At 41.7% G+C, this 22,014-nt stretch overlaps 1 long non-coding RNA gene across 1 annotated transcript; it reads left to right on the top strand.

Moving 5' to 3' along the window:
* The first annotated feature begins 6,471 nt into the window (after positions 1-6,471).
* On the top strand, positions 6,472-7,661 carry LOC138113091 (uncharacterized). Its single transcript, XR_011151995.1, has 3 exons — positions 6,472-6,552; positions 6,740-6,822; positions 7,269-7,661. It is a non-coding gene; the product is annotated as an uncharacterized lncRNA (long non-coding RNA).
* Positions 7,662-22,014: the final 14,353 nt, after the last annotated feature.

The following is a 22,014-nucleotide window of genomic DNA, read 5'->3' as shown; positions in this document are numbered from 1 at the left end:
CTTGTGAGCTCAGATACAACTAAGACAAAAGTTCAAAGGATTACAATGTTACACTGAAATACCCCAACCTTAAATATTTCTTCTGAGTTTTAGCATTCTTTATCGTTTTTCTCATTCTCACATAAAGATGTTCCTGTGAAAATGGAAACATTGCCTTCTGGTTTCCCAGATAGTCATGGGAAGTCATTCACTTATGAAGCACAGTATCTTCCAACACTTGTGTGTTTTCAAGGGAACACAGTACATTTTAAAGGCATATGTGACATCTGCGGAGGGGAGAAATTTAGTTCTGCAGTTCATTAATCCAAACAGCAGCTCTTCTGTGCACAAAAGCTTTTGTGGGTTTTTTTTCCCTAGCCAAATTGTCATGGCCTGTGTATATGTTCAGGTGTAAAATCTGCAAAAGGTAATTACTTTCCAAGAGTGCTATCAAGGCTCAGGCACCTTCCTCAGCACATAAATCTGAGGCAGTCACGCATCTCTCCAAACCGAAGGAGGCTGCTTGAAGAAATATAAAAACTCTGAATTTCCCTTCTCTTATTTAAACACCTGCAATTTCCTCACAGAGGCAACGAGTGCACAAGCCCCACATAAATGGTTTGTAATGCAGTTCTGAATCAAACCCTTAAGGATTATTAAAGTAATCCATCTTAATTATAGTGAAAATCTGTTACTGGCCTTACATAATAATGCTTCATTTATAATTTCCACTTAGGTCTGCTTCCCTCCTTCTCCTACTTTTTCTTTAGCTGCCTTTGAACCAAATTACCCAACAGTTTAGAAAAGCGAGAGAATGTTCTTTGGGTGACAGGATGACCATGCATTTAAGGCAGAAGTCTAAGGAAAACAAAACTTTAGGTTTTTAACCTAGTTATGTCTTCAGCCAAGCCTTTATAAGCAAATTTCTGGCCACCTTTGCTGTCCCAGCCAAGATCAGAGATTAATGAAGTGAGATATCATAAAGTCTCATCTCTGCCCAGTCTAAATACTTTTACCTATCTGTCCTATGACTTGTATTCCCTGTGCTGTTGGTGCTAATAAACTATGGCTTTCTCAAAGGGTGGATGTAACTTTTAAAGGCTTGTTGATGCAATAAGACCCCAAAAGAGCAAATTATTCTGTTAGAACAATTAGAGGTACAGGTGTAGTACTGTGTTCTGATAAAGTTTATGAAGACATACATCCCAAGTGTTTCTGTCAACACCAAATTATTATTTCCCTCCATATTCGAGTGAGGTTTTGTGTTCTGTGAAAAAATAATTGAGAAGCTGGTTTGGTGTTTAGGAAGTAACATGCTGGCACCCCAGCTTCAAAATCTGTGCATTAAATGCTTTCTGCCAGGCACCTCCTTCCCCAGGCAACAAGCCTGCATCCTGAGGGATCCTGATTTTGGAAATACAGGCTGACACCAGAGCAGGAGCAGATGTGAAGTTTTCAATCAAGCGTTTTGAATGCACAATTCTTTGGTGAGCCATGCTTCAATTCTCCTGTTTATAAAATGATCGGCAAAACAACTCCCTTGATACTCTGAAGAATTTGTAGTCACCCACCTCTTTTCAAACCTATATTTCTCTTTCCTTATCCACTGGCTCAACTAGAACACAGCACAACCCAGTAACTTGCTACCAGTTTCCAGCTCTGCCACCTCAGAATTTATCTTTTTACTGCCAGTTGAGTCCTGAATGGTTGGATAGATCTCATACACATCTCTTCTAGCTTTTACCCCTTTATAGCTTTAGTAAAAGACTTGCATTTTTTTCCCTGTTAATGCAGTAGAACAGGATAAGGCACAGCAGAGCTTCTCCCAGCTCAAAGGTATTTCTGGCTCAGGGACCTCACTGCTGGCAATACTGAGTGTGCAGTATCAGTCACAGCACAAAAAGCTTTTGGTCCCTGAGTTGTTCAACAGATATGGGCTACTTAGCTTTAAAAAAGAAAAAAAAGAATGAAATAACAATATGCAAACTGTGAGCTCTATTTTCAGTTTTACTCTTGGACAAAAGAGTGAGCAAGGAATTGTAATGTTCACAGACAGCTCAGCTGACCACAAAGGAATCGGCTTCTTGTCAATTCAAGCAACCCCAGGAAATACCCCTTACTTCCAGTCACTTGCAACATTTGCATTATTTATATTAATTTCTGCTTTAATTCCAGTAAAGTCATCTGCCAACTCTTTACCAGGTACAGCAGAGACCTGAATGATAAAGGTTTTCAGATAAAGGGACTTTCTTTCCCCATTTTATTTAGATTTTTTTTTTTTTGGCAGTGGGGAGCTGTTGATGTGCCATATTGAAAATACATCATAATCTCTAGTCTATGAATACAGTGCTTTGGAAAATAGGAACACAAAACTAATCCCCTTGGGTTAGCTGATATGTGTACTGTTACACTTAAATATCCACCTTGCAAAATTTCTGGGCATATTACAGTCAATATTAGTGTGGAAAATTCATTCTTAGATGCCTTGCCTCCTCTATGTGGGAAAGGGAAACCTAGTCTGTGGCAAACGCAGCTACAGATCAACATATCCAAGATTAAAATTTAATTGAGGCAATTATTCTTCTTTCGTTCTCCCATGGAAGAAAAGGTTAAGCTAAATTTAAATAAGCCATGTTGATCTCTACATTATTCATTTAGTTGCTGATATATCACTGTCTTGATAATTTATGGGTTCTAAAAACTACCTAGATGTTCACCGCCCATCCCAACATCTTCGAGAATCATCAATTAAGATGTCCCTTGGTTCCAAAGCCATTTCAACTGTGAAAGATTTGTAGGAATTGATCAAAATTATGATTCAATCATTTTTTCAGATGGAGCTCTCTGATCTCACCGCGTGGTATCACTTTTCCTTCCTGTGGTGATGTGGATGTCTCCAAGCAGAGACTTCTCAAATTAAAAGCCTACTATTAATTCTAGAAGTGATTTAATAGTGCTGCATTTGTAAATCTACCTTTTTATGTCAGCTTTACATAAAATCTCCTTTCTTTAGGACTGTATGACATTTTGGCTTTTGTTTTTAAGTGCATTTTAAGCAGTATTTTCAAACACAAGAAAGGACCAGAGAAAATAATCACTATTTTTAAAAGGTGTTTAGGTACTGAGACCCATGCTTTGCACTTATCCCACTGAAATCACTGGAGCTGCTTTGGAAGTCTTTGCAGCCTAAAGGCAAGGAATCAGAAGATCTATATTGAAGAGTCAGCATGAAGAGCAACCACACTACCCAGGCTGTCTCTGATTTCAGGGAGTAGAAAGTTGAGCTCTCCTTGGCATTTCACCCAATTTAAGGTGTTTGTAAAGTAGAGGAAGATAAATTGTCTTCCTGACAGAACTCACATCTCTCCTTTGACAGCAAAGGGAACATAGACAAGGAACTTTGACCAGAAGAACAGTCCAAAGTGCAGTCTTCAGCAGCAAAAATACATAAGATAGTTTATAAAGCTGATGTGCTAACACTTGCAGCAAGCAACACCACATTAAGTAGAGGACATTTCCTCAAACAAATGAAAGAATAATATTTTTAAGGTGACTTCAGCAGCTGGAAGCTGAAGATCAATTGCCTTACAATGGTATTGGGATTCCAAGGACTCCCTTCGTAGACCTATCTGAATGTTGCTCAGCTTTCTGTTGTAAGATCTAAGCAATAAAAATAACTAAGTCCCTCTTTCAAGGGACCTTGGCAATGGGAAAATGTTTCATCTCACCAAACTGTACTTTTCCAAGTCTAGCTTTTTGTCACTGTCTTAACATGCACTCTCATGATTGGAAGAGATTCCTTACTCATAATCTCACAACTACCAGAGTCACCAAGTCCTTCTACACACTCCTCTGACTGCCATTGCTAAAACACAGAAAAGAAAGAAAACAGTTAGAGGGATAACAGATCCACCCAGCATGAGGCAGTCATAACAATGTACTTCCCCTATCATACATCCTACCATGAAATGATTGTTGAGATCAGTGATTCACATGCAGATACCTAAATTTCATCAACAAGAGTTCTAGAGGGGGTGGAAGAGAGAGCGGAGAGACAGAGGAAAATGTTTTTGGAAGAGTGTGGGGAACAACTCCTCTAGTAGGTCTTAAAAACAGATCAAGATCTGCAAATGACCTTCCATTGCCTCTGCTGAGTTTCTCAGCTATCAAACAACACAGGCAGGAACAGCCTTTAAAGGCAAAGATGTGCAGGCCAAAATATTTGTGAAGGAAAGCAGCACTGAAGCCATCATGAGCTCCTTGAGCACACAGAAGCATCTCAATCATTGTCAGATGCTCAAGAACACAAAACCGAAGTGGCTAAACAGTGCGAGTCATCTATTGACTTACCAGTCATTTGCAATGACTTACCAGTGTAAGTTATTTACACCAGTAAGTGGGAAGCAATGGGGAGCAGTGATTCTGAGCTCTGTCAATTATTTACACCAGTTGTTTAGCCACAGGACTGCCCAGACACCACCAACAGAGCCCAGATGCATTATTTCCCACCGCTGATGGATTGTCAGGCTAGAAATTAGAAAGGCAGCTGTCCCTGAAGGACCTAAAAGGCAAGGAGAGAAAGAAAAGTATCTGCATCCACCAAGATCAAGGTGTTGTCTGCTCTCAGCTAAGAGAGGACACACTGGAAAGCACAGGCACAAACCTTCCACATCCCAGAAAGAGATTCAGTTTTTGATGTCATCTGTGAGGTCTGACTTGCTGGAAGGGGAGGACACTGCTATCAGGATGGGCAGCTTTTCCCTCCAGCGGCCAAAAGGATGAGTCCAGTACAGGTTTCAGAGATGGTCACTGCATGGAGGAGGGAGGGAGGCAGGAAAAGGAATTTGCCATTATTGTGCCACATGCAGAATTGCAAAGGCATGCCCTCAAGGGCAAAGAGTATCTCTTCTTCTCTCTGCCCTGATTTGCAAAAAACTTCAGTCATACTCACACAGAGAAACCCCAGATCACAACGTGCTCAGCTACCCTGCTGTGCTCAAGGTGTTAATAAATAATTGACAGCGTCTCGTGGAACAGACAATGTCACTTTTGGTCCTTGTCAAGTAGAGGACATTTGGGAAGTTTTTGTTTGTGTTCTTTTTCTGTGTTTGATTCGATTTTCTCCCTTCCTTCTCCCTGCAGTTGCCCTAAAGCTATAAGAATAATATAAGATCTGTCTCATCCAGTATCTGTGACAGGTACAGCTCTGCACTCCACGGCCGTGAGGAAGCAAGAGGTTCCCGAACCTCCTGCAGTTGGCTGGCGAGTCTGAATTAACTTCATCTCCATGGGCAGGCATTTCAGACCTAAGATAGAATTGCTGCTCAGTAGGATCCAGGCTGCCCTTTTCCCCATCCTCCTTGGTAATTTATAGGCTTTATTTTCCTATGTACTCTATGCTGCAGGATTTGGAGGCGGTAGTGAGAGAACATGAGAGCCGAGTCAGCACTGGCATACAGGATCCTAGTGAAATTCAGCACCATTACACTTCCAGTGCAACATCTTGTGAACTGCTCAGATGGTTACAAAAGTCTTATCTGAGATCCCTCCTTCAGGTTTTCCTTTGCTCATTTGTTCACAGCAGCAAAGGATGTTGTGAGAATGCCATGAGTTGAGACAAACACTGTCTGGGAGCAGGACAGTACTGGTACAAAATGAAGAACATCAGCTTGTTCTGAAATGACAAAAAGGGTTCCATATAGTTGCAGCCTGCCACAGTCTAATACTAGCCTTGTTTTTGGGCTCCTTTGGTTACATCTGTGCCCTGCATGGCTTCTTGAGCAGTACTGCAATGCTAGAAATCATACAAAATCACAGAATCATAAACCATCTTGAGTTGGAAGGGACTCACACAATCATAGACCATCTTGAGTTGGAAGGGACCCACAATGATCATGGAAGTCCAACTCCTGTCCCTGCCCAGGACCACCCCAAAAATCCCACCACATGCTTAAGATTGTTATGCAAATGCTTCTTGAACGCTGGTGGGTGTGGTGCCATGACCACTTCCCTGGGCAGCCTGTTCCAGTGCCCACAAACAGTAGCACAGGATAATGATGGGTGCCTCAGCCACTGCCCCACCATATCTCCAAGGGTTGCCCATCTAAGACACCCAGGGACACTTTATCTGTCCCTCAAATAATTACAGTTCATATCAGGTGAGTTAAGTGCTTCTGGCAGGTGCCATGGTACTGTTCAAGGCACGAGATGGTACTTAGTACTTCACATCAAACATCCAACTTCCCCCAACTGAGGCATTTGGGATGTCTGGAGACCCCTGAAATACACAGCCAAAAGCAAAAACCAAAGATGGGTGCAGTCAGGCATCTGGACCTGACTTCTGGACCCCTTCAGCTGAGGCTGCATCTCTCAAAGCTTTTCATAGCCTTAATGAGGCTGTTGCTGAGAGCTGCAGGTGGATATCCCTTGTCATTTCAGGCTTTCCCTGCAGTGAAAGCACGTGTGTTTGGGGGAAGCTCAGGTGCAGAGGGGGTGGCTGGTTGTTGCTGACAGAACTGCTCTGGTTTTTCAGTCTCCATTTGCTAATGGAACTTGAGACCCAAAAAGACACAGGTAGTTGTTCATTAAAGTCATCTCTTTTCTCTGTCTGTTTATTTCCATTTTTAAAAGGCCACCTTCATAACTCAGAGCAGCCTGCCTGCCTTGCTTTTATTAAAGAGAATTTCAAGCAGGCTTAGACTTTATCCCCTTTTCAGACTAATAGATCCTCAATTTCAAAACACCATTCTGCACTCTACAGGACACAGGGGAAAACTGCAGCAAGAGGATGCTCTAGGAAAGAAAGATTCTTGTTTTCCAGAAGCATAAATACCCAGCACACAGGTTCCAATCCTTGGCTTTTCTCAACTTAGTTCAAGATGGTTTATCTTAAATTTATTATTGCATCTTCAGTAGCAAGAGTAGCTTCTTGTCCCTCTTTTTGTTGTTTTGGGGGCTTTGGTTTGTTAGGGTTTTCTTTCTCCCAGGCAACAGATATCTGCCTACATCTTTTGCTCCTGATTCTGATTTAATGTTGTCTTTGCCAGTCAAATTTAGTACCTGCTCATTCCAAGAATAATAAAAGTTAAGTCCAGGTGTGGGAAAGCACATTTGAGTGATATTGTGCAGTGTGTCTCTGCGTGGCTTCTGTCAAGGACGCCGGGTAATGACACCATCTGATTCCCTTGGTGTCTTTTGCGATTCTGAATAAGAAAAGGCAAACACTAATAGGGAAGAGTTTCAGCTCAGATTTTATTTTTTTGTTTCTTTTCTCCTCAACCATTCCACAGCATGAGGTACTGATGGTTTTAGAAGAAAATGGCCCAGGACCTTGGTAACATGAGGACAAATCTAGATGAAGAAGTAATGCAAATGCAAATCTCCTGTGTATGCTCATTAACCTGTGCTGGGGAACCCTGTGAGCTGTGTACGTGAGCAGAGAGGAGCTGCTCATCCCACACGCACACTTTGTTGGGGGGAAGTTGGCTCACAGCTATGAAAGAACTGAATAAAGTGCTTTGGTATGAAAGTGATAATGGTATGAAAGCAGTGGATAAAGCAAACAATCCCTTCCCTGCCATGCAGCCCTGGGGTTTTCAGCCTGCTCAGTGGAAATTTCCTGAGCCAAAGATTTTATGCCTGTCTCTGTATCCAACCCTGAATAGATAAATGTGTCCAACTGTTTGAGGGGGTTGACCCATTACTAATTGGTAAAATTTGTAGTGGAAGTGATTACTGTTCTACAGCTGAGCTGTGCTATTCTGTAACTTTGTTCTACCCCTGTTGCTTGACTGTTCCACTGGATGCTCTTGTGTCTCGGTGAATTCCCTGTTCTGCTTCACTCTTCTCATTATTTGTGATAGATCTGTCAAAAGTCCCATTCTTGTCACCTCTATTCTGTGTTTTGATCTTTCCTTTCAGACCCAGGCACCTGGAAAGGGTCTGCCTCTCCCCACAATAGAAATATGCAGACAATTTCCCCTTGGGAAGAAAGGATTATTCCAAAGAAAGAATGAAATTCAGCCCTAGAGACAAAGGATCGCAGTAGTGTGGGAGGATACATCAGAAAGATGGGACCCCTTGGCTGGGTTGGACATGGACAATTTCCCTTCTGGGAGGCCTCCCTCACTCAGGCTCAGGCTCTCCCTGTACAGCAGCAACAGCCACCAGCTCTGTGCAAAGCCATTTGCAGGACTGCACCCCTTTTGCCGGCCCTCACAATCTGCTGCCAGTGCCAAGGGACCACCCAGCTCCATGCCCACCTTCTGGAGGCACTAAGGACAGGCCCAGCACCAGAGGGCAATGTCAGAAGGGTACACGGCTCCACCCACGGATTTTTTTCCCATGCCAGCATGGCTGGGTGCAACCACACTGTGCAATGCCCGCAGGAGCAGTGGAAGGTGACTCCTGTAGGCAGGAGAGCTTTCTTGGAAAGTGTGTGGTTATTTCTGTAGAAATAATGAGAGTCAAATTCAGACTGAAGTGGGCAGTACATATGAAAAGAGGGAGCACTCCTAATTTTGGGGCAAAATAGGAGTTAAAGGGGGCTTATAGAAAAAGGGGGAGAGTGAATTTTGACATGGGCAGATAGTGGTAAGACAAGGGTAACAATTTTAAACTAAAAGATGAGATATTTAGATGAGATGTGGGGAAGAAATTCTTCCCTGTGACAGTGGTGAGGCAGCTGGAACAGGTTGTCCAGAGAGGTTGTGGATGCCCCATCCCTGGAAGTGTTCAAGGCCAGGTTGGCTGGAGCTCTGAGCAACCTGCTCTAGTGGAAGGTTCCCTGTCTGTAGCATGGGGTTTGGAACTAGATGATCTTTAAGGCTCCTTGCAACCAAGACCATTCTATGATTCCATGACTGTGTTGTCATGGAAGGTGTTAGGGAACCTGCAATGTTGTGCAAACTCCCACAGACATCGTCAATTAAAGGATCAAGCACAAATACCATATCTCTTTCTTTAAATATTTTTTCTTCAGTTGCAGCACAAGCTGATTTCTTACAACACACCCAGGTATTTTTCATATATTTCTTGCAGGGCATTTTGGTCCCAGCCCATCTCTAATAAGCACATGAGAGAACAAGCTTTCAGTTTTCTGCTTTACAGTTGCTATAAGGAAGCTCATAATTCAGCCTTCATGTACAGCAAAATTCTGATGAGATTTAATGGAATTCTAAGATCTCTTTATGTACATACTGGGAATTAATGGCAAGGTTGTGAATTCATTAGCTGAGGGACATTTACAATCCCTCCCTACAAAGTAAAAAAAGAACATATCATGCTTTTTTTAGTAGAAGACTGATGCTTACTTCAGCAAAAAGTGAATAAATAGTATGAGAAATCTATTATTTATTTATTTTAGACCTCTTGCTGTGCTTAATGTATATGTTATCTTTTATATATTTTAAGCATCACTGTTAATTTCCAAAGAAATGTATACACATCTTAAATTCCTAAACAGGCAGGTGTTAACCATAAGGTGGATAGAGGAAGTTCTTGTTCAGGTCTCAGAATCTGTTTTGAGCATGAAGATCACAGACCTGAAATGTTTGATCAGTCATGATCAGTATAGGCCCAGAATGCATTTTAGAAAACATTTTGCTGGGTGTCCCTCTGCTCCATGCTTTACAAAACCTACCTACTGGAAAAGAAGTTTGGAGCTTTGAAGGTTTGGTTTTGCTAAAAGAATTTTGGCAAAAAATTTAAAATCAGAGCAGTTCCTCTCTTCTTTCAGCTATTTTCACATCATGGAATTGTATGACATGGCACAAAAGGCTACATAACTGCATTCTTCCTGTGCAACAAATGTAGAGGTGGAGGCAGAGTCCAGACATGATACTGATCCTGCGTAAATGGCCTGAATCATGCAAAGATATAAAGAGACACTTTTTGCTCATTAGATAAGGTTAGAAAAATGTATAGATCTGTGCCAGCTCCTCGCTGAAGGGGTCCCATCAATATAGACCTATAAATTAACCCTCCTCATCTGGAGGGACTGTTTTGCTTCCATTGTAATTTTTGAACTTCAGTGTGTCCTGAAATCACAGCAGCATAAAACCAGCAGAGCAGAATGATATCCCAGCCCTGGTTTTCCCTCATCTCATTCCTATGGAAGTATATTAATAAGAAATTTGTCTTATCCCTCAAAGCATTCAGGGGCAAAGCATGACATTAGAACAAGAAGGATGATAAATTACCAAAAGATCTCCAAGCCATGTTTGTGAAGATTGAAAAATATGGTGTTACTTGATGTTATCTGCTGATCTATGTTTAGTATGCATACTTGGGCCTTTCCATGGAGAGTTTTACTAGTTCCCTATCTATAATGGCTTTCTTTAACATTAATTTGATCCTCCCCCCCAATTCTGCATTCCTAATACATTTCCTTAGCACTTCATCTCTAATAATTTCAAGGAAATATATTTCAAGGAAATAAGTGATCACCACTTGTTCAAAACTGACTCAGTGAGAGTGAAATTTAGTAGGAATTTTCTTGAAACTTGCTAAGATGCTCAGCATCAGGGTTTTGTGTTTTTTTTCCTGACAGGAATATAGTGCTTGAGTGATAGGAGAGCAAAAGGTCTATTTGCTGCATGGTCCAAGTGACAGGTTCTAAGTGAGAAGAGGTGGAAGGTGAAGCTGATGTTAATGAAGTATATCTGGTGGTAATGTGACCTCAGAGACCAGGCTCCTGTCTGACATGACAGCTAAGGGAAATCTTCATCTCCATCCTGCTGCTGAGAGATGGAGTCACAGAGAGAGGGTGTCTTTGGTAGGAGTACAGAAACACCCCACACCATCCAGACCGAGGGGCCTATCTTGGTGGTCTCCCCTTTGGGGGTTGCTCTGTGCTCTTCAGAGCAGTATGCTTTTGCCTGTGCTGAAGGCAAACAGCACAACATGAGGTGACTCCAGCCTTAATTCACACTTGGATCTCCTGCTCGGGGAGCAGAGCCCAGAGAGGAGGTACCACAGAGGCAGTGTGGATGTCTGGAGCAGTAACACAGTGGGACAGCATTGTAAGAGAGGGAACACACTTTAACCAACCTGTCTCACATGATGGTGGGAGAGTGTGTGAGAGCAGATCCCAGACCTCAACCCCTGGGGCAGTGAGGGGCAATCCCAACAGCACAGGCTGGCCCCACCAGCAGAGGCAAGGAAAGAATTTTCAGCTCCAAAAGAACCACTGAACTTCCTAGCACTGCCAAGCTGGAAGAAGCCTTTTTATCCAAGGCCAACTCAGCCAGCTAGGAAAAGGTTCAAACATGGTGCAAGAATTGCCTGTGTCACTCGCACACTGCTGGGTTTGTGTATTCATTCAGGGCTGCCAAGCCAGCCATGTTGCAGAGAGGAGAGATTTGCAGAAAAGAGGGATTTAACATCACATTAAGAAGCTATTTACTGAAACTATGAGATGCTGACTGAAACCTGGCATGAAGCAGAACAGACTGCATCTCATCCCCTAAATGCTCAGACTAATAATGGTGTTTATCTGTTGAGTACAATGCAAATTTGTAATCCAGGGGACAGCAGAGGCCTCAAGTACAGCGTGTTCTGCAGCAAACTAGAGCTATTCAAGGCTTCAGATCTGTGAAGCAGTTTGCTGAAAATGCAATGTAATAGTCCTATTAATCAAAGCCTGGAAACCTTCTTTTTTTACTTCATCTCAAAACTTTCTGAGAAGCACAAACAAAGATAGTGGGAATGATAAAGGGTCATATTTACTGTGATTACTGTTATTACTTCAATCATAATTACTGTTATTATTTCCCTCTACCCAGGATACTGACTGAAAGTAAAGCATCATATTTGAATGTTATCACCCTCTTCAGTGTTTTAGAGGTGCCCATTAATGGAAGGATGCTTATCCCACAATAAAACAAATTTCTAATTGACATCATGCTGCTTTAATATCCCCTCTGGCCTTCTGCCCTCCTGGGATCCCAGTGTGCTGCAAATGGTTTTGTGTTCCAGATTTTCTTCAGCTCCTGTCACATTTGTCAGTCCCATTTTGGCCCTTCAATCAAATTTCAACATACACCACGCCACACCACACACCACACCACACCACACCACACCACACCACACCACACCACACCACACCACCTCCTTCTCTTTCCCATAAAACACCATGTCTTCTAAGATGTGTTACAAGGCAAGGTTCTACTAGAAAAAAAGGATCATCATTTTATAATCTTACTTTTCCAACTCTATCTGACATGTGATTCTTAAATCTTTCTCAAAATCGAGTATCAATAAGCTACACAGGCTACAGAAGAGGGAGGCTAGTGCCTCATCTGTTTGCTTTTCCAGACCCACATCCAGACAGGATTACCAAAATGGACACAGAAACTTCAGCACATGCCCCAGCCCCAGCCCAGCTTTCCCTCTCAGTTCTGCCTCCAGCACATGCACTGGGGAGAAGTATTGCAGACAAAGCCCAAAAGAGAGACCAGTTTCCATATAATTATGCTTTTGCAGGGTAAGGAAGTGCCAAAAATATTTTAGAAATTCTTCCACCTGTCTTTCAGGTAGTATTTTCTAGTTTGCTCGATCGAAAATGCCATTTTCCAGTTGTTTTGGTTTGGCTTGTTTTTTTTTAAAACATATTGCTTCTGCCTAAAAAATAAATGCTGATTGATTTCTTTTAACTAATTTCCTCAATAAAGAGACAAAAACAACAATAACAAATAAATCACAAAAACAGCCCAAAACTGAGGCATCAGTCAATTAGGCTGAAGTATTTCACATCACAGACTTCTAACTCGTCTGGTTTCCCTTGGTATTTTTGAATTCAATACATTTTCTTCCAACTTGCAAGCTTAAATGATCACATACTGCCCGATGAAATACCCTCTAGAGCGGATGATACTGCAAAGTGCTGAGCACTTAGATGAATAATTTGTGGGTTTCTTCAGGGCAGTATGGACTGTGCATTCCCAAAGAATCTAAACAATTTCTTTGTACCCTTCATCATCTTTCAAATGTCATATTTAAAAAATCAAGGGCTGATCAGAATTGGTCTCTGCCAGCCTTGAAATACCTTTTATGAGTTAGATCTTGTCCGTGCAATTAGCTAAACTACAGTTTAGGCAATTGCACTTTGTAAACCCAAATTTCTCTCAGTCCCAGCTATACCCTATCTTTTCCCTCTCCTCCATTACCTCCTTTGCCTCATGAAAGATGAAGGAATAAGAGAAGTGCAAACTCCATCAATGCTTTCAGTCTCAAAGTAAGAAGCTGAAATGGTGATTTTTTTTCTGCAGCAAACATCTCAGAAAGAAATGTCATTTGCAATATTTTGGCTCAGCTTGACTCTGAGCTATGTGTATTTGTGCCACCAGAGAAGGCAGCCTGCCTGGCCCATGCCCCCACGGCCATCAGCCACGCTCCTCCAGTGCTTGGCACCACAAACTTGAGGTGCTTGACAAAAAATTCACAGTGGCATCATAGCAGCTCATGCAAGCACAAACTGACCTCAAGGCAGTCTGAAACAGCATTTCATCCTGGTTTTCTGACACTTCTTTCTTCTCCCACAAAAAATAAAGTCTAAATTTTCCTATGGAAAATAAAAAGCCCATTAAAAATACTGTAAATATTTACTAAAAACCCATAGAAAAAAACCAAAAAACTGAAGTCTCAGTAGAGTTACCGTGCTGCAATATCTGACACTCTGCTAATGGTTAATGATCCCCACAATAAATCAGTCCCCATTTCTTTAAGTGAGCTTTTCTTTTTGTCACCTTTAAACAAAATAGGGTTGGACATCCATCATTTAAAAAGGCTTTAAAGCACTTTGGAGCGTAACATAAAAGAACATTATTTCTCCTGAAAAAAGGACCTTAATTTTTAAGAATGCAGTAGCTACATCAGCTTTAAATCAGAGAGCTTGCAGGACTCTAATTGAATATGATTCTGTGTGAGTGCATTTTCTTTCCTGAAGGAGAGGTGGTATTTTCTATTAGGCAAATTGTAAGCTCTGTGTTACATCATGGGTATGATGAATGAGAGAGTGATTTAATTTTTGCATGGAAAGTATCATTAAAGAAACCATTGCCATTCTCTCTGAGGCATTTTAATGTTTTTTTTTAAAAAAAAAGAAAACATTTCTGAGTTTTGCTTTTGTTTGGATTCTTTTATTTCAAGTACATCTTCAGATTAGTGTAGAAACATGACATACATAACACAAAAAATGTTTACAATCAAATTTTCTGTCAAAAACAGTTTGGATGGGATATTTTTCAGAAGAAACTTTGCCTCTTTGCCTTTCAAGTTATGCATCTTATTTGGAGAATACATTATGCATACTGTGCATATGCTTAGATAACTGTTGAGAACAGTCAGTACATATTGCAGAAGACAAGTGAAGAAAAACAGTTTTATAATTACATTTTATTACATTAAAATTTAGGGGACTTTAAAAAATGAGCATAACATTAAGTAAGCATGGAATTAAATAATCATAAAACCAAAAAATTTGGGACAATTCACTCTCTTTTGCTGCATTTTCCTCTTGCAATACAGTATTTTCCTTTTCTTATATTTTATAAATACAGTAAAGCTTGCTGTATTTTGGAAATATCTATGTGTTTTCATTTGTTAAATATATTATACATGCAGATGAAAAATAAATTAAGATGTAGGACAACTTTTCACACAAAGTGCAAAAAATGTATTCCATTTACCACACGTCCAGCAAAAGTGTAAGGGAAAATGACACATCTCTTGTCCTGCTTTGCTTTGCCTTTTTTGCCCCAGGTACAAAAGGAAATTAATTGTTAGCACAGCTCTGCTGATAAATTCCTAATCTGTCCTCTGTCTTATAGAATAAAAAAAAAATTAAATAATGCAAAACTTGTTTCTGCTTCCATTGAAATGACAACACTCTCAGTGGCTTTGATAGGTGCTGATAGGGCACTAAATAAATAAACATGTACTAATTCATGGGATTTCAAATACCAGATTTGCTAGCAGAGCACTTGCTCCTAGGAAGGATTGCTCTCCAAAGAGTAACTTTGGAACAGTGCAGAACAGAAAGTAATTACGTGTACACACAGGAGCTCTACCCCCTTCCTTGCCTGGTCACTGGAGCCTGCAGGATTTTGCCAGGGGCACATTTCCATTTGCTCACCCCACACAAGGCAGCAGAGGGGTTCTTCCCCATTCCCACACACCCATCCCCATGCCAAGCTGAGGGAAGTTCAGGTCAGGGGCTGGAGCCAGAGTGCCTGGTGCGTGGGAATATCTCCCCTTGAGTGTCTGGTGTCCATCTCACCCTCCACAGACAACGGCAAGCTTTCCTGTGAGGCCATGGGTATTTTTTACTCCATCTCTTGACATAAATATCTCTAAACCAACTGTAAGTGTGCAATTCTTACCCCATCACACTGTGGGCAAGAGGGAGCCACAGCAGATAGTTGTTGTTCACTAGCAGTCCCACCACCAGTGTCCACAAAAGATATTTTTTATTTTCTGCTCCTCTTCTCCTCACTCTTTCCAAGTGACCCCTGAGCCCCTGCAGTTCCTTCTTACTTCACTCAGTGGAAGTATCTTCTGCTACAATCATCTGACAGCTGATTTCCTAAATGCTCCTTGGCATTCAGATGCATTCACAGATGTAAATGTTGATAGCAATCAGCTTTAAATCCAGCCTTTGCCTTGGCAGATCATTAGACTGTGAATAAAACATAGAGAAATATACCTGGATTTCTGATCAGCAGTAGGTATGCTGATGACTTTCATGTGAGGCATGAATTGTAAGTGTGACAGGACTCATTACCTATAAATCACTGCTTGGATTGTGGTTAACTTTCCGTGGTAACAAAGATAAAACACACTCTCTCCCTCATTAGCTGAGCACTGACAAAACACTGCAGGGATCTTTCGGCTGCACAGAAAACATCTGCCTGGATTCAGCTTCAGGAGATCTCTCACAGAAGCATTTCATCCACGTGAAGTCACAGGTGTGAGAGAGAGCAAGGTCTGTCACACACAGCAGAACAAGGTCCATGCCCTGCCCTGGACATGGTCAGTATAGCCACCTTCACACACCCAGCTCCAAAAAGCCCCAAAACCTAAATGCAAAGCTTCCCCCTGCAACAAGCCTCTATTAAGTCAGAAGTACCCCACTCAAATGGGTTTTCTAATCAGTCTTTGTAGTCTCCTGTGTTTTTATTTGCCTAAGAGGCTTCAGCTCACACATGTTCTACAGAAGCTCAGCCCATCTGTGCAGTTTTGCCTCTGGCTTCATCACTGTCTCACCTGCTGCAACACACTACCTGTAAATCTCCACAGCCCTAGTGGACTGCCTCTTTCTGCCTCACTCCTTTCAATTTACCTCTGGTGCCCATGAAATATTGGACAGAACCACTTTTGTGCTCAGTATATCAGGACCTCCGCTTTTTATCAGTGTTGTTTTGCATTTCACTTACCATTTCTCTTTCCGTGTGGCAGGGCAGTAAAATCCTTGGGACAGGGATTGCAAGTTGGCAGCATGACCCTTTGGCTGTGGGATGAATGCATCCCTGGTCCTTAAGGGAAACCCAGAGATGCTCTTGCTGTACAAGAATATCTGCACCCATTTGTACTCATAGATTCATAAAATTAGACAACCTGAACCCTTTTAAGGTCATTTCTCCCTAAAAATTAATTTTTAGGTCACCACACCCCAAGAAATCTACACAAAATCAAGGGTAGAAGCTTTTTTTTATGGAAAAATGGCAGAGAATCTGAAGGAGCAAAGAAAGGGCAAAAGAAGAGAAGGCTGTGAAGTAAATTCCCCAATATTATAATAGTTCATGTGGTGTCTGGATCACATTCTTTTAAAGTTTGGGGTTTTCTTATAGAAAATATTGGTCATTAAGAAATTGTAAGGATATAACTATTTCTAGGCATATAGAGCACAAAGAACTACTGTGCAAATTAGTTAAATGAAGCATCCTGTCATGGAGACCTGGAAAACCCAATGAACTCTTTCTGCTGCTGTGCCCTTGTGTGAGGCAGTAACTAGAGGGCAATTTGGAAAATGGAAGAGAAGTGCTTGTTGGCCTCCAGGTCCAGCAAGTCCTTTTTCTATCAGAGCAAAACCAAGAGCAAGAAAGCATTGCTGAGACCAGGTACAAGGAAGGAGGAACAAGAGGTGAAAGGAGACAAATCACTTCCTATTGGGGCTTGCAACAGAAAAATCTGCTGCTGCACACTGGGAAGGTACAGTTACTTTCTCCAAATAATCGTACAGCGTTTTCACAAGGTATTAATCAGAGTTCACAATCATCCAGGTAGGCAAATAGCACTTCCCATGTTTATCATGTGGATAGATGAGTTACTGGATGACAGAGATTAACTCAGATTCTTACAGCAGGTTAGCAATAGCTTTATAAAACTCTTTCTGAAATGCAAGGACATATACCTCCATGAGCTTTTGCTGATTCAGATATAAAACGTAAGAGCCCTCCTACTTGGCTGTGAACACCATACTGCTTGTCCTGAGCACACTTCTTTCCAGAGCCAGTTGTGATTCCCAAGGGTCCTGACTTCTTCACTCTCAGCAGATCCAGGGACCTCCATCTTGTAGGTGGCCACCTCTCAAGGTACCTTGACTCTTTACTTTGAACTTTATTATAACTCACCTGCAACCCTTTCTAAGTTTGTCTTTGCCACTTTTTATATCTTCTTTGACTGTACCTTATTACTGGTCATGCTGGTGGCTATATTGTGAAATGAAACTGGTCATTTTTAAAATGACAAATAATGTAGAAAGAAGGCCTCAGGGTGAATGAAAGGCAAGCCAGCATAGTTGGACTGTCAAAGAGGATCCATTTGCTCATGCAGAGGAAACCCAACAACAGTTAACTTTTAGGGGTTACAGCTGTGCTGATGTCCCTCTCCTTCCTTAATCACACACATTTACCTTGTATTGATGCTGGGATGATTTGTATGCCATGGGTTTCTGCTGAATTTCAAGAAGAAATATATTAACACAAAATGAATATCATTGTGTCTGTTCAGGGCGAGTATTTATTTCTGGTGTGTTGCATTTCTTTTCTGCTGTGCTGTCAGATTGTCTGCAGGGCAGCAGCACCCAGCATAGCAGGTGAATCACTGCACTTCATTCCACAGCATGATTTATACTTCTTTTGTTTTGGTCATGCTGTTGCTGCCTCTTGTATTTATTGCTCTTTTTTCAGGCATTACACTTAAGACTAGGATCTTGATCCTCTGTGCTCTCACAACTCATAGTACCATTTGTGCCTACCAGGGTAGCAAGTCACTGGATTGGAATGGCTGATTTATAACTAATTTGTACACCACAGTGTGTTTTACATAGAGCCAGAGTAGGCAGCTGTCTACAGTGGTGGATTATTAAGGGCTGCAAGCCTAAAGCCTGTAGCAAGGCTGAAGGAAGGAGACCATCTGGGACACCCAACAGCAGCTCTGCAGTGGTGGATATCCTGGGCTTCATCTTCCGTGAGGGTCTGCAGGTCACTGGACTACCAAGAGCATATCTCTGGTAGAAGTTAAAACAGTCTAACTTACAGTCCTGTTCTCTACCTGCCTCTACCCCTTCCCAAGGGATATGGAGGTTTGCTGACGCCCCAGAATCCGTTCCCCTGGTTGCCAATCCCACACTGCCTGGGGTGGATCTGGCAGCCATGCTCAGTACCAGCACAGGATGGGATCAGAGGGAGGTCCACAGAGGGACCAGGCACAGCACAGGAAGATCTCAACTATCTGTTACAGGAACTGAGGAGCTTTAAGAGTTACAGCCTCTTCACCTCTTGAGAAGGTCAGATTTCAGGGTAACTGCTCTATTAGAGCCTTGAACATTGAACTATGATGAGGACAAAAGAGTTACTCTATTATCATCTTTGAAGGTTACTCAACACAATTTTGTCTATGCAGTAATACACTTTGTTTCTTGTAAATGGCAGTGCATGCTGCAGATGATGAAATCTGTTCCATGCTTGTGCCTCCAAAATCCTTCAAGGATCAGCACTGTTTGACAAAGAAGTTTGTATTGCTGGGGAAATCCAGCCAGTGAGACACTTTTTCAGTCACTCCAAAGGCATTAAATCAGATCAGCTACAGGAACTGATCACAAGAACAAGCTTGAATCTACTTATAAACCACCATCTTTAGTAGCCTAGCTGCTGGCTGAGTGCAGCCAACACAAGACATTTTGTATTGCAAAGAAGTTCTTGATGGTTATTAAATTCCTAAGGTCAAAATAAAATCATGCAAGTGGGCTCTGCAGGAGAGTCACATAGAAATTTCTATACTGCATTATTAATTAACCACATATAATTTCACTTGCTGGAAAAAAAAAGTATTTTGCAAACAATAGAAGCCAGAGAGATTTGTGGGGTGAGGACTGTCTCTTTTGCTCTGAGTATTTGAAGGGACTAGAAAAACAAGGCTCCTTACTGCAAAATAAGCTGTAAAGCTGCGTTCCTGGGTCATTTATAGGAGAAAATACTGTGCAGATGAAGAAGAACATGCAGTAGAATTTACAGAAAGGAAGCCTTCAAAACTGTTGTGGAGTGTTACAAAGAGGACCATTTTTAACTACCTTATCCATTCTCATGATTAAAGGAACAGTTTAATCTTGTTCTTTTCTCATGCAGCCAAGCCCAGTGAGCAGCCATTTGATGTCTTTTGCAAGGCAGAACAGAACTTATATACTAACACTTATATACTACGACCTACATACTAACTTGATTTTCAATGTCGTATAAAAGTTCTCCAGTGGAATTTCTGGGAAATTTCTTACATTTCTACTGGCCTTTACACAATATTTATTATGTTTTGTTCCAGTTCTATGTTTAAGAATATGGTGCCTGCCTTTACCCAGGCTGGGCTTGGCCAAAGAGGTTCTATCCAGTCCTACATTTCATCATGTCATGTAGATGACATTTCCAACAGGCTGCCACTGATGCATGAATAACCTCAATTAATCTCTTGAGAGATAAGGAAGGAGAGAGCATCAGATCCATGCAAAGTGCAAAAGCAGTCAAAACTATCCTGAAACATTGGAGGGGATAAACATCACTCTTTTCATGACCTTGAAACCTGAGAAATCCCCAATACAGCTGAAAATGGATAAGAGAGATTTTGCTTTTTAGTCATCCAGAAAGAGAAAATCTGTTTGACAGGTGTCACAACATCCTGACTGCTGGATAACCCCCAAAGACCACAGGCGATGCATTTAGTTGGCACCTTGATACTGCAGTTATCAATCCTAGCCAAAAAGAAACCCCACACCAGTATTCCTGCTCAAGGTCCAGTGTGGAGGACAAGCACAGTAAGTGAAGCTAGCAGGGTCCCTGAGTTAGCTCTGCAGCTGGAGAAACTCAGATGGTCACTCCATGATTCTAAAGGGTGAGTAGGTCAAGCCTGGAAAAATGCAGCCAGTGTTTTCTACCAGGATTCTCTCTCCCTGAGCTGGTTCAAAGGCATTCTTATACTGACCTTTTCTGGAGTGTCAGTGAATAACAAGGTAAAACCCAAGTCGTTTTGGGTTCAGGGTTTTTTCCATTTCTATACAGCAATAAAAGTGCTGAGAATCCAGAACTTTCTCATAGGCTGGACATTTTAAATTTTATGGGTTACTGCAGGCCCAGCAGTAACACTTGTGTTCAATTTCAAAGAGAGTTCCTGGGAAATAACTGTCAGTCATACTCATGTCAACTTCTCTGTGCTGCCTTGTTCACTGAATGTCCTCTTGAAATTTTTATTCTCCCAGTGCATCCTTGAGTCAACTACTGCCACTGAGTTGCCAAGGTATAAAATTGGAAAAAAGTGAACAATTAAAAAAAAAAAAATTAAGAGAAACAGCAAGTTATGAGAACAAGCTTTCAAAAGAGATTATTAAAATGGGCTGCTACCCTCCTGACTTTTTCAGAAGGCTGCATACTTGCCATACTCCATGTATGTCTATGTCTACATAGATTTATATCTACATATGCCACTATCTACATAGATCTTATTTTTGTAGAATGCTCTTGAAAAGGTGAATATATTTCTAATTAATATTTTTATCTTGTGTCACCTCTGTCTATCCTTTTTCATCCCTGACTCCTGCTTACCCATTTGTGACCCTGGCCATTGTGCTGGGCTTGGCTGGAGTAATTGTCTTCACAGCAGTTGGTATGGGGCTGTGTTTTGGGTTTGTGCTGAAGACACAGTTGATAATATCCAGATGTATCTGTAATTGTTGAGCAGAGCTTACACAGAGCCAAGGCCTTTTCTGCTTCTTGTACTGACACTGGCAAAGGAAGTTAGGAGGAGTCACAGCCAGGACAGGTGACCCCAGCTGACCAAAGGGATATTCCAGACCATATAACATCATAGTATAGAAAGCAGAGAGAAGGAGGAAGGGGCGGTATTTGGAGTGGTGGAGTTTGTCTTCCCAAGTCACCATTACACGTGATGGGGCCCTGCTCGCCAGGAGATGGCAGAACACCTGCCTGCCCTGGGGAAGCAGCGAATTAATGCCTTGGTTTGCTTTGCTTGTGTGCACGGCTCTTGCTTTTCTTATTAAACTGTCTTTATCTCAGCTCATGCATTTTCCAGCTTTCCCCCTTCTGATGCTCTCCCCCATCCCACTGAGGGGGGAAATGAATGGACCTGGGGCTGGACTACTGGCTGGGGTGAAACCATGACTGCCAGGAACAAAAACTTACATCTGTAAACTGCTTCTTCTGTGAAGCAGATTGCCTTGACCAAGAATTTCAAAGCCCACTTGACACAGCTTCATGTGTTCAGCTCAAGACTTTTTTCAGGTTTTCGTGACTCTGCTGGATAAACCTCTCTAAGATACAGGAGGTAGGGACCCATCAGTCCTTGTCTGAAACTCCTGTTGGGGTTTCTTCCCATTTTGCTTTGTGATTTCATTTGTTCTGCAGCTCTGAGCTGATCTGGTAAAGTATTGTTAGTATTCCAAATACCAGGAATAATAGCTAGAAACATAGATTTATATTACTTAAGCACATCAAAAAACTAAATGGATTTCCTGGATTACAACATTTACTCCCT

The sequence above is a fragment of the Aphelocoma coerulescens genome, chromosome 7 (genome assembly GCF_041296385.1).
Source record: "Aphelocoma coerulescens isolate FSJ_1873_10779 chromosome 7, UR_Acoe_1.0, whole genome shotgun sequence".
NCBI lineage: Eukaryota > Metazoa > Chordata > Aves > Passeriformes > Corvidae > Aphelocoma > Aphelocoma coerulescens.
The sequence above is the reverse complement of the archived record's forward strand: the minus strand, read 5'-3'. Positions and strand labels throughout refer to the sequence as shown.